Source organism: Neopsephotus bourkii, unplaced genomic scaffold (genome assembly GCF_033783945.1).
Source record: "Neopsephotus bourkii isolate Nb327-2 ecotype Australia unplaced genomic scaffold, CSIRO-AGI_Nbou_v1 NB_1204, whole genome shotgun sequence".
NCBI classification, from domain to species: Eukaryota; Metazoa; Chordata; class Aves; order Psittaciformes; family Psittacidae; genus Neopsephotus; species Neopsephotus bourkii.
In genome coordinates, this window is record NW_026901689.1 from 427,692 (window position 1) to 442,500 (window position 14,809).

Below are 14,809 nucleotides of genomic sequence, written 5' to 3' on the forward strand. Positions count from 1 at the left end.
GCAGTGGTGAGCCACAATTACCAGGAAAAATCCTCCATGTTCTCAAGTAAGATAATTTTCTGGGAACTTGAGGAATTACAGCAAAAAATCCCATTTTTGTGATATAATAGGCTTACCCTCTACTGTTCAAATGTCCCAAAGTAGTAAGATCAACTTCATAGTCGAGGAATCCTTGGGTGATGGAGACTTTCATAGACCTTTCCTGCACCAGTCCCAAGGGGGTGAACAAGGAGCATGAATGGGGTCACCGAGTGCCACCGGTGGGGGGATGGTACCGCAGAGTAAGGGTTCCATATGACTGCACGTGTGGGCAGCCAAACAAGGGTTTACAAACAGGATCAGAAGAAAACCCAGGATGCCTGGTTAGCCCCATATGTGTCTTCTCCGCGCCTGCAGAGCACTACCAGCCCTTGTAAGCCACAAGCAAGGGCTGCCCATGAGTGTGCAACTTGTTAGCCTCCTTTTGAAGGATAACAGACAACGGGATTCAGTGTGATGGAACAGGAAACTCCATTCAGAGCCTAATAAATGTTTTCTTCTAATATGGGGAGATGCTTATGTGCGTCCAGATATAAAGTGAAAGTAAGACAGCCCCCAGAGGAATTACTGAGGTAATAAATGTACTTACTAGGGCAATGTGTGCCAGAGCGAGACAGAAATGGGCTAAGACCAGAAGAAAATTAGAACCTCAAGTGCAAGCTGAAGCTCAGTGGTCAGATGAAATTCAACCCTTTCCTCTGAGAAAAAGAGTATCTGCTGGTGACTGACTCACTCGATTATCCAGGATTGGCATGGCCAATGAAAAGAACAACAGTGCATGATTTCTGCCATCTGTCCTGTTTTAAGGAGTAAGATACTAACATAGAATATGGTAACCAGCTGAAGGAGGATTTTGCTTTCTACATAATGCATACATTATGCAGCTACACCATTGTGATGAGTCAGGGTCTGTCAGGCTCTGCTTGGGTGTCAGATACTGTGGTGTATGGCTCAATGTTCCAAGGCTCCTAAGGTCCTTTCAGACCAACTACTGGGCATGTGGTTTGGCCAAGCACTGTGCTCTTCTCCATGCACTCGTGTATTTTCATCTTGTTCAGAACAGTCATCTATGAGATCACAGTGAAATCAGAGATGAATGATCTACAGTAAACGTTTCTGAAGCTGATATATAACTAGAGACTAGGAAAATTAATCTGAAGATCTTGTGGCCAAATATATGTTATGGTCTCTTTATCAAGGTTTATATTTTCAGCGGCTCACTAAAGCATGACATGTAAAAGCAGGAGTTCTGTACTACATTCTGTAACTGAAGAAAGCAAAAGAATTCCTGATTATTTTTTTTTAATTAATTTTTTTTTCACCTCTGAGCTGAGCCTTATAATTGAGATCCACCTTGAATATGCCAAGGTCAGAATTTGAGACACAGAATATTCTCATCAAGCTGTCCAACAAGATACCTTTATTCAACCAAATTGGAAAACTTATGTGCAACTCAAAAGATCAGAACAGAATCCTTGTTGAGCAAGGTTAGGAGGGATAGAAGCAATCGGCTTATATAGAGTATTTTTACTTCATAGGAATGTGGTTCTGATTGCTGAAAATGTATCCTTTGCATGAAGTACAGGCATAATCCTATGCCTAATTTGCCTTTTGAGTAAAAGTATGCTTAATGGCAATTTCAGGGGAAAAAAAAATCTATTTAAAGCCTGTTGAGCAGAATATCCACTTACAGAGGGAAACTATACGTGAATAATGTTAATGGAGTTCTGTTTTGTGAAACGCATAGGACAACTAATAGAATCAAGCTACTGTAACACTGGATGATTGAATTACATTTAAGAGAGTTCCTAATTTATGACCTTTAAAAATAGTTTTAGAACTGCTTTGTAAATCCTAGACCTTCTTCATAAAAAAGTTTTTAGGAATCTTTACTCTCACTTTAGATTATGGTCAGAGGACCTTTTGTGCTATTGTACGTCAGCAGTTCCATTAAAATATTTAAGTAGGCTAATTACTGGAAGAAAAAAATGCTCTCTGGAGAAAATTATTATACCTGTTTATTAGTGTGGGAGAAGTTCTTAATCTGGGAGTAAATCCTGAACAACAGCGGTGAACAATGACCAGAAGCAGGACCTCCTCAGAAAAGGGAATTAAGCCCTATAGATACCAATTATTGAGTACTTTTCCTCAAAACAGTAGTTTCTTAAAAAAGTAGAAGTTTGTGTGCAGCTTCCAGCAATCACTGGCATACTATGTACTCCCATCATTTTTCCCCTCACATTTAATTTTACTGTGTCTGTTTATTGCTGTTAAACTCTTTGATTCAGTGTTATCTTGAGCAGAGAAACCCCACAGATTTACTGCACACTTTGTTAAAACTGTTTGGGTTTTTATCAGTTTTAAAGAGGTTGCTCTTTCAGACATTTGATGCTGATTTTGCACTGTAGCATTCAGGAAAGTAAAGAGAATTTGAAAGCCTTTCCGTGTATCATTGGGTGCCATAGAGAGATTCTGAGTACGAATTCCCTTCTAAAACTCTGGTAAGTTTTACATCATTCCTTAAAACATCCTACAATTTTGTTAGCTTTGGTGCCAGGGGGTTATGCCTGCTGTGGTGTCATTTATTGCTCATCTTAAAAGAAGGCAGACAGCAAAGGTGGAATAAGCTGCTTATCTTCTGGATCAGCCAGACGTTATTATTCAGTGGCATATAGGAATTTAAGGCACCAATACTTAAGGGTGAGAGGTGCAGGAGAGGGGCTGCAAGGCTGCTAGAAGGAGTCACTTCCTTGCAGCATCCCAACTGCCAGTGCACTGGTGCATCACTTTGTCTTAAATGTGGCTTTTGCCTGCTGGGTGCAACGAAGCTCATGTTTCCAGAGAGCTGGAAATGGAAATGGCTAGTTTAAAAATGCGATCATTTTATATATATATATATATATATATATATATATATATATATTTAATCAATTTTGCAAGAAAGACCCTAACACTTCATAGGTCTGTCTTGTTCACTATGAAATTGCTGTGTTGTAGCTTGGCCCGAGTTCCTGTTGAGGTTACCTCAAAATTATTAGGGCTGAAGAGTCAAGAGCTGAAAGTGTGTGCACAGTTATAAAACAGACTCAAAAAAGGCAGTGAGATTTCTGTGGTCAATCATATGGCTCTGTACTTTATAATGTAAAGTTAAAATTGTATTGTTTTACAGAGGAGCTCCATTATAGGTCAGTCCTTGTCTTAACCAGCCACTTGAAAGTGGCCCCACTTGACTCCCAACACAATTTACTCTGACTGTTAGTTAAGGGCTGTTTCTGCTATGTCTGTGGTGTTTGCAGTTCCATATGGTGGTTGCTTAAGGCTGATCTAAAAGTAAACAAATACAGGGTTTCAGTCACACAAAGGTATGGGACTCAGTCTATAAAGAAGAAATTCAGTGCAAGGGAGGAGCTCTGTGTTTATTTTACAACAAATATACTAGCAGTTGGAGACTAGGCCTCACTTTTGTCATTCTTGCTGGCTCATGGCTCATCATCATCTCAAAGTAAACCTATTTTTGTTGGGATTTTTTTGGCTTGGTTTGGGGTTTTTTTGTTGTTGGTTGGTTATGTTTTTTTTTGTGTGTGTCAGCCGTTTTTGGTCTGTTTTTTTTTAATTTTACTTTATGACTGCTTTTCTGAAAATGAAATGACTGCACTATCCTGTGCGTTTAGTACTTGCAACAAGGAGAGATTCTGGCTTTGCCCCAAACTGTGTACAGTCTGGATACTTTTACAGTGAACATCTCTGGAGCAGTGAGGAACATTTTTGTGAGGATGACAGAGAATGTCAGGCTAAAGCACTATAAATAATTTATAGTCCTCAGATAATTGTCCTGTGAAAGTTTCCAGTGCTCCCAGTTTCTTCCTACCACCCCTATTTTCAGCTATCATTTATAGAATCTTGACTTAATATTGTTAATTGCATAGTAAACAGAACAATATTGTTTGGCCCAAGACAGATTACCATTTCTTATTACAGAATTCACATAGACCACAAATCATTGATACCATCTCCACCAGTTATAATAAAGTTTATCTTCAATCTGATAAAAAGCATGTACTGTTGCTCTTATTGTAAATGGTTTAGAACCATGCTTTTTTAAAAGCTGGGTAGTTCATTGAAGTTACAATTCTGCATTTGCCCTAGCAAAGAGAGGTGGGAGTTGTGGACATACATGGTCTGATTTCCAAGCATGACTCTGTGGGTACAGGGTGTGCAGTTGCACATGGCAACTGATGAACCTCTTACCATTGCCACCTAAACAGTAAGTCCTACTATCCTGCACTTATCAGTATCTGTGCTTGAACCCATTCAGTGCGTTATGTACTTGCATCTTTAGCTTACTCATAATTTAAGTGCATGTAGATGCTGTAAGAAGGTTTATCTCTTCAGTTCAAGTTGCACAGATTCTTAGTGGGCTGAAAGGTTCTGCGTCAGTCCCCAAGACAAGCAGTTAAACCTGTACCACTGTGAGCACAGCCACTGAGTCACAGAATCACAGACTCTTTTGGGTTGGAAGGGATCTTAAAGCTCATCCAGTTCCAACCCCTTGCCACAGCCAGGCACACCTTCCACTAGAGCAGGTTGCTCCAAGCCCTGTCCAACCTGGCCTTTAACACTGCCAGGGATGGGGCAGCCACAGCTTCTCTGGGCAACACATCACCCCCATAGTCCTGGCTGAAAACCACCTTTCAAGTGTTCTGCACAAAGCGTCTTCCGGCAGTGCATTTCCAATCTTCCCTGGTGAATTTAGGCACTCTTGGGGGATATTCTTTTAGCCCTACATGTTTTTATGTCATAAGTTCTACAACAGAAGCATCTGGGTCACTGCGTAAGTATTATTAAAGACAAGACTGGCCCAAATGTTATTGGCCACTGATGAATTTTGCATTTTGATACCAGTTTCTTGTGATCAGGCTCAGCCAGCAAGATCAGCTCTAAATATAAACTTTCTCAAAGCCTAGCTCTGCTGCTTATGCAGGGTAGTGCTAGTTTGGGAGGGTTCCTAAAATTGGGAAATTTGGATATTTTTTTTTTTCTTTTTGAAGTTTAGGGACTTTATAAGACAACTGAAAATATTTTACAAGTCCATCAGGGTTTGAATAGGGGTGTGTGAAGTTGTGACTGAATCAGGTTCTAGTGTGATTCTGTGGGGAAACAAGGATTCAGCAGGATTCTTCCAGAGTTGAACCCCAAACTCATTAAAATATTACAATAAAGTAATTAATGCACATGGCCACTAGACACTCTTAAAATGTAAATTTCACAGCTGTAAGAAATTAGATTTGTTTAAAAATAACAGAAGGCTCAAGTACAAATTACGGAGTAAAAGCCTATAAAATTTCAAACTTGGTTTTAAGGCACAACCATTTATTATTATTTTTTTTTTAAACTAGATCCTTTACTTCAATGATAGCATGCAGCAACTGAATTCCTTGTCTGCCTTTCCCTCGGAAGTTGAGGTGTAGTCACCTTTTTTGGCTGGCACAAGTGTAATTTGACCAATTTGAGTAGTTCCTAGAAGTCAATGCCTGTCTGGGGGGGGCCCCCCCCCCCAATAAATCTGTGGAAAAGAGACTAAGAATCATAGAATGGTTTGGGTGGGAAGGGACCTTAAAGCTCATCCAGTTCCCACCCCTGCCACAGGCAGGGACACCTTCCACAAGACCAGGTTGCTCCAAACCCCGTCCAACCTGGCCTTGAACATTGCCAGGGATGGGGCAGCCACAGCTTCTCTGGGCAGCCTGTGCCAGTGCCTCAGTACTCTCACAGTAAAGAACTTCCTAATATCTCATCCAAATCTACCTTCTTTCATTTTAAAACCATTCCTCCTTGTTGTGTCACTACAGGCCCCTATAAAACGTCCCTCTTCTGGTTTCTTGTAGCCCCTTTGGTACTGGAAGACTACCCTAAGCTCTTGACTGAGCCTTCTCTTTTCTTCTCTAAACCAACTCTGTCAGCCTGTCTTCATAGGAGAGGAACACTAAAGACAAAATAAAAGCTGCTCCAGAGTTCAGGACTGATGAAGCCAACTGGATTTTGCAAGGGATGTAATGTACATCTTTTCAGTGCAGAGGCTAATTTCAAATTCTCCAGCACTTTCTCACCCATTGTGTTTACAAACATGGGTCGTACTATAATGCAAGAAAAGGCTTTGACTAACAAACGTCCAGCAGCAAATTTCAATCTGTTTACATTTGAAATGATGCTGAAATCTAGGGTTCCACAATGGCTTCTTGGTACACCAGCTTTAGCAGAGCACTGACATGGTTGAAGGAAGGAATTCTGGTCAGAATATGTTCCATATGAATCTTGTTGGAGATCCATTTCTAAATGTATGCTACGTGCCTAACTATTAAAAAGTTCAGATTATGACCCCTCTAATGTTATTTTAATGCTAGTTTTTAAAATGTAATTATAAATCAAATTACATTTGAGATCTGAAGCTGACAGTAGTGAGCTGTAACACTCCAAGAGCCGCTTTAAAAATAACCCCTCTCAAACTTTATTAGGGATTTCAGACAGAGGAGTACAAGTGGACTGGCCAGATTCACCACACTGTTTTTGTCTGAGACAGGGCAACTTGCAAAATGTCAGCTGTTTTCTGGCTTACACAGATGTAATGTAGAATCTTTCATCTTTACCTGGAAATAGCACTTCCCAAGTTTTAGTTTCTTTGAGCTTAAGCAAAATAATGCAGGATCTCATCTGAACTCTATTTCATGCTTTCTTTTTTCGTTCTTTACCATAAAAAATTTCTCTAAAAATTAAGATTTCTAAACACTGAACAGTAACCAAAAAAAAAAAAAAAAAAAGAAAAACCCAGCTAAAAACAAAACAAAAACCCAGCTAAACTGCAGGCCATCATTTGGCCAAGTGCAAAATGGTAGCTCAATTGTAAGACATAAATGTACTTAAGACTGTCATTGTGTTGGTCAATGGCAGCTGCTCACCTGGGTGAAGGTATGTATGCATTTGGAAAAAAGGGCTGGAAAACCCTAAAACTATAAATAACTATATATTTTTTTTTCCTTTTCTTTTAGAAATGTAGATGTCTGCATGAGATAATCCTGTAACTGGCCTAAAAACTGAACTAATTCAGAAAGATAGTGAATTAAAATCTATATAGAATTAAAATTTCCATTTATGTAGCTGTAGTTTATGGAGGGAAGGAAGAATAAGTAAGTAAATCTGAACCACAACTCTTAAGTGGCTCCTCAGATACATTTTTGAGTTTTTCTTTTCTTGTGAGTGTGGAAAGTAGGTATTCAGAATTCAGTATTCAGAACTCCTCAGTGAATAATACATTTTAAAAATCTGTATTTGTAAAGTTTTTTTTGTTGAGATTATTTATAAATTTAGATTCATAGCTGGTTACCTAAATCATGTTATTTCTTCTGTTCCCTCATGGCCTGAGTTACGTATTTACTTGATTCAATACACAATGTAAATTGTGAGTATTACAGATGAACATACATCTCAGAATTTTTGTTTGGTTGCTCAGTAACATTAATCAGCCCATCAGAAGAGGGAGGGGACGTACCACATGATTTATTTAAACAGCTAATACTTTGAAATTTTGCGATTGTATGTCTAGAAGTATACATTTTGACCACAGTGCATAGATTATATAAATTGAGTGGCATTATTTCTGTTTCCTGATTAATGGTTGATGCTGTTCCATCTACAGAATGAATGTCAAATTCAAACTTCAATTTGAAATTTGAAGTCAATGAATATTTAAGCATTCATTCTAGATGTTGACTGTGAAGACATGCTAATATTGGTACAGCACATATGTTCCAAGTTTTGCAGACAGACAAAACCAGAAAGCAGTTATGTATTCCTAGTGCTGTTAACTCAAAGTTTGACTTTGAACTAGTGTTTTATACTCTTTACTCAGCTCTCATTTTTACCCTGTTTTGCAGATGAGGAAACTGAAGCAAAGAGGTTAAGGGATCTCTTCTGGGTCATCGAGTTTGTTGATGCCTGTCCCCTCTCCCTTGACATGTGCACAGGCTACTAGACTTCACTGCTGTGGCTGCAGCAGGTAAGATGGATTGTATATTCAGTGTGATTAATTCTTGAATTGACTTAAGCATTTCCCAGAAAGGTGAGTGGCTCCCAAATATCTAGATGTGAGATCTCTATTCTGGATGAATCTCTGAAAATACTGTGAAACAGACTATTCCCTAATGCAGACACAAAAATCATGGATGCAATGGTGTGTCAACTAATAGCTAAATAAATACCTTTTTTTCCTTCTGCAAATAATATTCTTTAAGGGAAGGAGACCAAAAAAACTGTAACTTAGGATGCTTTTTTTTGGTTGTAAAGACGATAGTAGCAGATGAGAATATGGATGTGACAGAGTATGTTGGACTTTGTTCAGAATTGTGTAGGCTACATTTATAATGCAGTGGCTACAGCCCTCCCTTGCAGGCACAGTCATTTAGAAAGCCTAACAGGGCAGTACTGTTGTAGCACATGGAGAGCCAGCCCTTCAGTTTCTTAGAAAGCTTTTGGCACCCGAGCTAGCCAGTCAAAAGCATTCAGGAGTTGCAGTTGCCCGAGGGAGTGCAGTGCAGACATACACAAAGTTTTTGCTCTCTAATACTGAAAGCAAAAACTTCCTGATCGTGGTTAAGATTTACATGAATAAAGATCATCAGATTTTATCATGTGAGTAGAGAACCCTAGAAAGGTCCTGGACTTGAATGGAAAGGGCACTGGTGTAATTCTTTTCAAGGTGACTGCTGGGATCCTGTCACCTGTTCTCATGGAGTGAGCTGACTTTCTCATAAGAGTATGGGTAACACAGTTTACCCACAGATTTGTCCAGATTCATTTAGGAAGTGACATCAAAGCTGTGTGCCAAATCTCTAAGCAGTGCAGGAGTCACGCCAGGGGGTAGAGTCAAAATCACTGTGTGTTGACAGACTGCTAGCCTTTCCTCCTGAACGTGTGACATCAAAGATGGAGAATTTGTAGACAAGTAGAGAGCAAAAAGATTGCTGCCTTTCATGAGTTTCTTTTCTGCCTCTTTTCTTTGCTAGGCATAAACTTCAGCATTAGGTGGTGGTTATGTCTGTAGGAGGAGGCATGAGCTCAAACAGAAGGTCTGGCCAAAGATGCCTCTGTGAAAATACATTCTCACCAGAGCTTCTCTTGGAAGAAACTGGTGACTGGCAGCCACGTTCCTAACGTCTCCTCCAATGAGGAGACAAATTTCTTTCCCAAGACTGTAGCCCTGAGCATCAGGTGACAAGGTGGGGTTCAGTAAGATCTGATACCTGTCCAGTAAGTATTTTATTTAAGGAAATGCATGGTATTTCTAGATAGTTCCCAGATGAGATGAGTTATAAGGCTGCAGCTTAGCTGCACTGTATTTTGCAAGTATTGCCCTCCTACAAGTTGGGAGAATGCAACCCAGCCACTGCTACCACTTCGTAGTTGCATGGTTTGGCCACATTCACCTGGACTGACTGACTGAAGCAAATGAGGTTTATTTTGGAAATGTATTTCTGCATAGTGCACAAATGCTTAGAGGAATGGTCTTAAGGCTGCAGTGGGGTTAGTCAGATGCTTGTAGTTAAGTGTGTGCTGAAATACTTTGCTGTGTATAAAGTTCTTCAGTTTTTCCTGTATGATGTAAACTGATTTCACAAAAGTGTAACTGTATCGTTGGTTTTAGAAGAATGCAAAGTTTACCTATGCACCAAGTAGGTGGGTAGGTTCCTTATTTACTTTGTTAAATTGCTGAATAGCCAATTCTGGATTTAAGAATTTATTTTATTTTTTTTTTCCCTACATGACTTTCTCTTCTATCAGTGTCCACTAAAAAGTTATGTCCAGAATTTCAGAATTATTATTTTCTCATACCCAGCTAAGGATTCACACAAAATAAGTCTGCGTGTGCTCTCCCTCCTCTGGTATGCAATCTAGTCTATATTTAACTCCGTACATACACAGTGCAAAGAATCATAGCGTAGCAGCTGTTTGGTGGTGACAACGTAGGTATACAGTCACAAAAGAGCTTAAGATAATTGCTTAAATGACGACATCTGCAAAATGCTAATCTTCCTGTGAAGGGTCCCCCTGCAACAGGCGACATGAGCATTTTTATGTTCTGCGTTTGCTGCTGCCATGCACTTAATTCTGTTCAAACCGTATCAAGGAGACTTGAGGAAAAAAAAAAGTCAACCATTAAAGACTTACTCTTTGTTTTTTCAATCTGTGACCCCAGCAATCTCTTTAGCAAGCCATGGTTCAGTAAACTGGCACACAGCAGTAGTTCTACAGTGGAAAAATCATAAACCAGATGGAAGCTTTACATTTTTGTTTAGTTTTTAAGAGCAGTTTTTATAACATCGCTTAAAATCATTCTGATGCATCATACTGTTTACACTTAAAGCTTTGTAGCTAAGATGTTTACACTATAGAGAATGTTTTAAGATATTTTATAGTTATGATATTTAGATAATTGGCAAGAAAAAAGATAGTTTGTTGAGATTACAGTGATGTTGGTAACCGTGAAGTAACTTATGAGTCTCAATAAATATGTCCAGTTCGGTGGAAAGTACAAACTCAGTTAAAACAAAACAACACAAGAGGGAATATCTTTTTAGTGAAATCATTTCCTTTTCTTAATCAAAAGATGACAGCCCCAGCCTTAGAACTCCCATCTGTAATGCACTACTCCACGTATGTGCATACATGGCTTTTCTTTTTATGACTGATACAGTTGTATCAAATCAGTCAATTAATATTCTGTCTAAGTTCAGTCAAATTATACACAAAAGTTAATAACGTTCACTCTCCATGCAAAAGTTGCAATGATCTAAACTGAATCCTGATCATTTTCTCTTAATACCCCATTTTCAAGATAAATACAGTTAGACATTTTCATGCCGAAGAATATCTTCAGAGCATAGCTTTGGAACATTAAAAAAAAAAATGTCCCCCAAAATGCATTAATCAAAAACAGTAACTCCTTTTAACTTTTGTAGCTGCTCAGAAGAGAAGTATGTAATAGTCTGTGTGTGGGCCACAAATGTTGGGAATGCAAACATTTCACAATAAACATGTTTAAAAGAAAGTACTTGGCTAGATATACTGGAAGATAGTACATGTTGGGTTAATTAATGCATATTCCATAAAAATAAACCTCACTTTCAAGATCTGACCAATAAAAATTAGTATATTTGGATCAGATGTGCTGATGATTTTTATGTATACATTAAAGTTTTGTAAAGTGAATTGTCCTTGAAAAACCTAGAAAGAGATTTCAATTTAAAGTCAAAACAACCCATTACATCTACTCTTTCTCTTTTCCTGTAGTGATATGATGAATTATTTCAGTTTTATCTTCTATACCTGCAATTGATTTACTATTGATGGGTTTAAATTTATCATTTTAAATGTGCAAATCACAGCTACATAGCTAGAAACTGTACACTTTTGCAGCAATTGTTTGCCTGTAGAATGCGGTATCTGATTCTAGACATAATCAAATTACTATACCACATTATTTTTCTTCAAAAAACTTCCAGATCTTAAATTGAATCATTTTAGTACATGCATAAAATAGTATTTTACATTAAAAATCTTATCATAGCCCTAGGGAAATCATACATATAAACAAATATGTGAACTGGTTTTGCATTGTATTATGCTGTTGAGCCAGTTAGAAATAGAAGCAAACTGGGACTGTCTTTCCTGCTGAATACTCTATTTCTCCAAACCTGTTGTCACGAAAGACAAGGGGGTGAACAGATGTCAGAGTCCAACCTTGGTAATTTACCTAATCTGTGGTTGCTTTGTGGGAAAGCCCCACTCTACACCCTTAGCGTCTGTATCTGTAGAAGCAGAATTAACTAGAACTGACCCAGGGACTATTTTCTAAAAGCAAGATGAACATATTTCACTTTTAGACCCGTGTCTGTAAAATACACAAAGTAAGATGTTTGACAGGTCAAGCCTCAAAACCAAACATAATATAAACAAAAAATTAATTCACACTCAAAATAGAACTGAAACCCTTCCCCTGTGGTTATTAGCAGCAGCATTTTTTATTAACAGCAGCAGTAGGTATAAGAACATCTATGCAGAAGAATCTTCATAGCTCTATAGTCATATTGACTTCATTAAAGATCAGAGACCTGATGTTGTCATCTTATCTTTTCTGTAGCATTCATAAAGTCACTAGTTTTGTACACGAGAAGAAACCACCTTTGGTCGAAGCCTTCATATAACATTATCCCAATACTGCACTGTATAAAGCTTTAGAAGTGCTGCATTTTAACTTATCCACTAGTTACCTAGTTTGTTGTGAGCATTATAGAGGATTTAGAGATGAGGGTGATAATCCTTTGTTCAAATTGGGTAGGTTTTTGTGGAAAGTAGGTGGCACAGAAGATGGCTGCAGAAGTAAAGACTGATGAAGCTAACGGAGGGAGTAAAAATGGCTGTCTAATGAGCAGACAAGTAAGGAAAGGATCTGAGAATGTGCTAGCAGACAAAGGCAAGAAAGCCTGAAAAAGCCACAGCTGAATAGGGAAGAACTGGTAAGAAATGTGAGTTGACAAGCTTCTGGTACTGACAGGAAACATGATCTGCACAGCTGTATCTCTGACTAACTCGAAACTAGCAGAACATTCTTTAGATAATTACATCTACCGAACTCCTTTTTAAAGAAAGAATAAATATTTTACCAAAACGAAGGGGAAAAAAAAAGGCATAGAGCTGTTTTAGTAAACTACTAGAAAACTATTTTGAAGCCTGCAACTTAGAAGGCAGTGGCTTCTCATGCCTAGAAATTCAATTTTAGGAAGGGAGGTGAGGTAGGCAAATAGTAGGCAGGAGGCCACAGCTTGTGAAGATTACACCTAGGTAGACTATGCACTTCCAATTCACAACTAATCAATAGGGCACAGAGGAAAAAGGCATCTTCCAGCCAGATTACAGCAGCAAAAGAGAATGTATGAACTGTTCTTTGGGCTGCCTGGTTTTATGCAGAATTCTTTTGTAGAGATGACGGAGCTCGAGCCTCACTCTTGCTGCAATTGGCCTAGCTATCCAAGACAAAGTTTAAGCACGTTAACTTGGGTACATCTGATAAATGTGATACCCTGGAAGTCAGCATATGACATTTATTCTTGCGAGATCTATAAAGCTGTACAGCATTGCTACAACTGCCTTAGCCAGCTACTTATTTCAAAGCAGTCGTGGTACTCTTGGTGGAGTATCTAGTTAAAAGCAATTGTGAAGTCTCTGTTGGCACAGATTAGTCTCAGGATTTAGGACTAGCAAAGTGACTTAAGCACTAAATCCCTGCCTTTCCCCTCTAGCCTTGTATCAAGCTGAGCTGATCACAGGACCAAACTTACTGATTTCCAGCTAATGAAGATGATACATAAGGAAGTGGTTTGTATAGTTTGATTTATATTGATGAACAGTAGGTGTTTTCTTTACAAAAAAAAATTACCTATCCTTGTCCTAGCTACTAATATTGCAGCTATAAACTAAAAGTACAGAATTTTTCAACCTTAGAGGGTAAGGTTATTACTGATAACAGAACAACCAACAAGTTGGTAAGATAAAAGAAATAACTGAAGTTCCAGGAAAGTAATGCTAACGCCTATGTTATTGATACAGCTTTTGAACTGGTCACTTACAAATACAGAGCGGTACTGTAATACACAGTAAATTCACAGAATCATGGAACAGTTTGAATTAAAAGGGACTTTAAAGCTCAGCCAGCTCCAACCCCCTGCCATGGGGAGGGACACCTTCCACTAGAGCCGGTTGCTCCAAGCCACATACAGCCTGGCCTTGAACACTGCCAGGGATGGGGCAGCCACAGCTTCTCTGGGCACCCTATGCCAGTGCCTCAGCACTCACAGGGAAGAATCTCTCACCTCAGTCCCCCTTCTGTCAGTTTAAAGCCAGTCCCCCTAGTCCTGTCCCTACAGGCCCTTGTTAAAAGCCCCTCTCCAGGTTCCTTGAAAGTCCCTTTAGGTACTGGAAGCCGCTCTAAGGTGTCCCTGGAGCCTTCTCTTCTCTCGGCTGAACAAGGCCAGTTCTCTCAGCTTGTCAAATTGAAAAGCAAAATTCTAAATTCTAAGACGTTGTGCGAAAATTTTCACGGGTGGATTCGCACAAACACGCTGGGGCATAGGGGTTGAGTCCGTGATCGAGTGAAGCCCAGACACGGGGCCTCCCCGTGCCCCGCCGCGCCTCCTCCACCTGAGGTCCTGCGGGAGGGCTCGGCCGGTGACTGGAACTTGGGCACTCAGAGGGGCTGGCGGGGCAGCTGCGAAAGACGGGCTACAGGGGAATATTTGCCACAGGAAGCAGCGTAGGCCCCATCGGGACCCTCCTGCCCAGAGCAGCAGGTGCTTGTCGGGGCCCGCCCCTGGGCCTCACCGAGCGCCGGGCGGGGCCGTTGGAGGCCTCCCCTTTTCCCTCCCCGGCGAAGCAGGATGGCTTTTCAGTCAAGCCCGCGGCTGGGAGCCTTCGCTGTGCACAGCCTTTCGTTCCCCAAACCCACCCGCCAGGGCGGCCGGTTGCCGCGGCAACCACAGCGCGGCGGCAGGGCTGCGACAAGGTCCGAGATCGTCCTCGTCTGCTCCGGCCCGGCCCGGCCCGGCCCGGCCTCCCGAGCAGGCGGACCCGGCCCCGGTGCGGCGATGTGAGCCGCGGGGAAAGGGCGGAGAAGGTAGCGCCGTGAGGCGAGCGGCGCGGCGGGTGTACTGCCCGGCGGAGGTAC

The 14,809-nt window shown here is 40.2% G+C and overlaps 1 long non-coding RNA gene across 1 annotated transcript in view; it reads right to left on the bottom strand.

Moving 5' to 3' along the window:
- Positions 1-8,407: 8,407 nt before the first annotated feature.
- LOC133218163 (uncharacterized) overlaps positions 8,408-14,809 on the bottom strand; it is a 6,434-nt gene continuing 32 nt past the window's right edge. The window contains exons 1-3 of the long non-coding RNA XR_009727073.1: positions 14,713-14,809; positions 10,258-10,335; positions 8,408-9,127 (exon numbers count right to left, since the gene is read on the bottom strand). The exon at positions 14,713-14,809 is cut by the window's right edge and continues 32 nt beyond it. This is a non-coding gene — a long non-coding RNA (uncharacterized LOC133218163). The remainder of the gene's footprint in view (positions 9,128-10,257; positions 10,336-14,712) is intronic.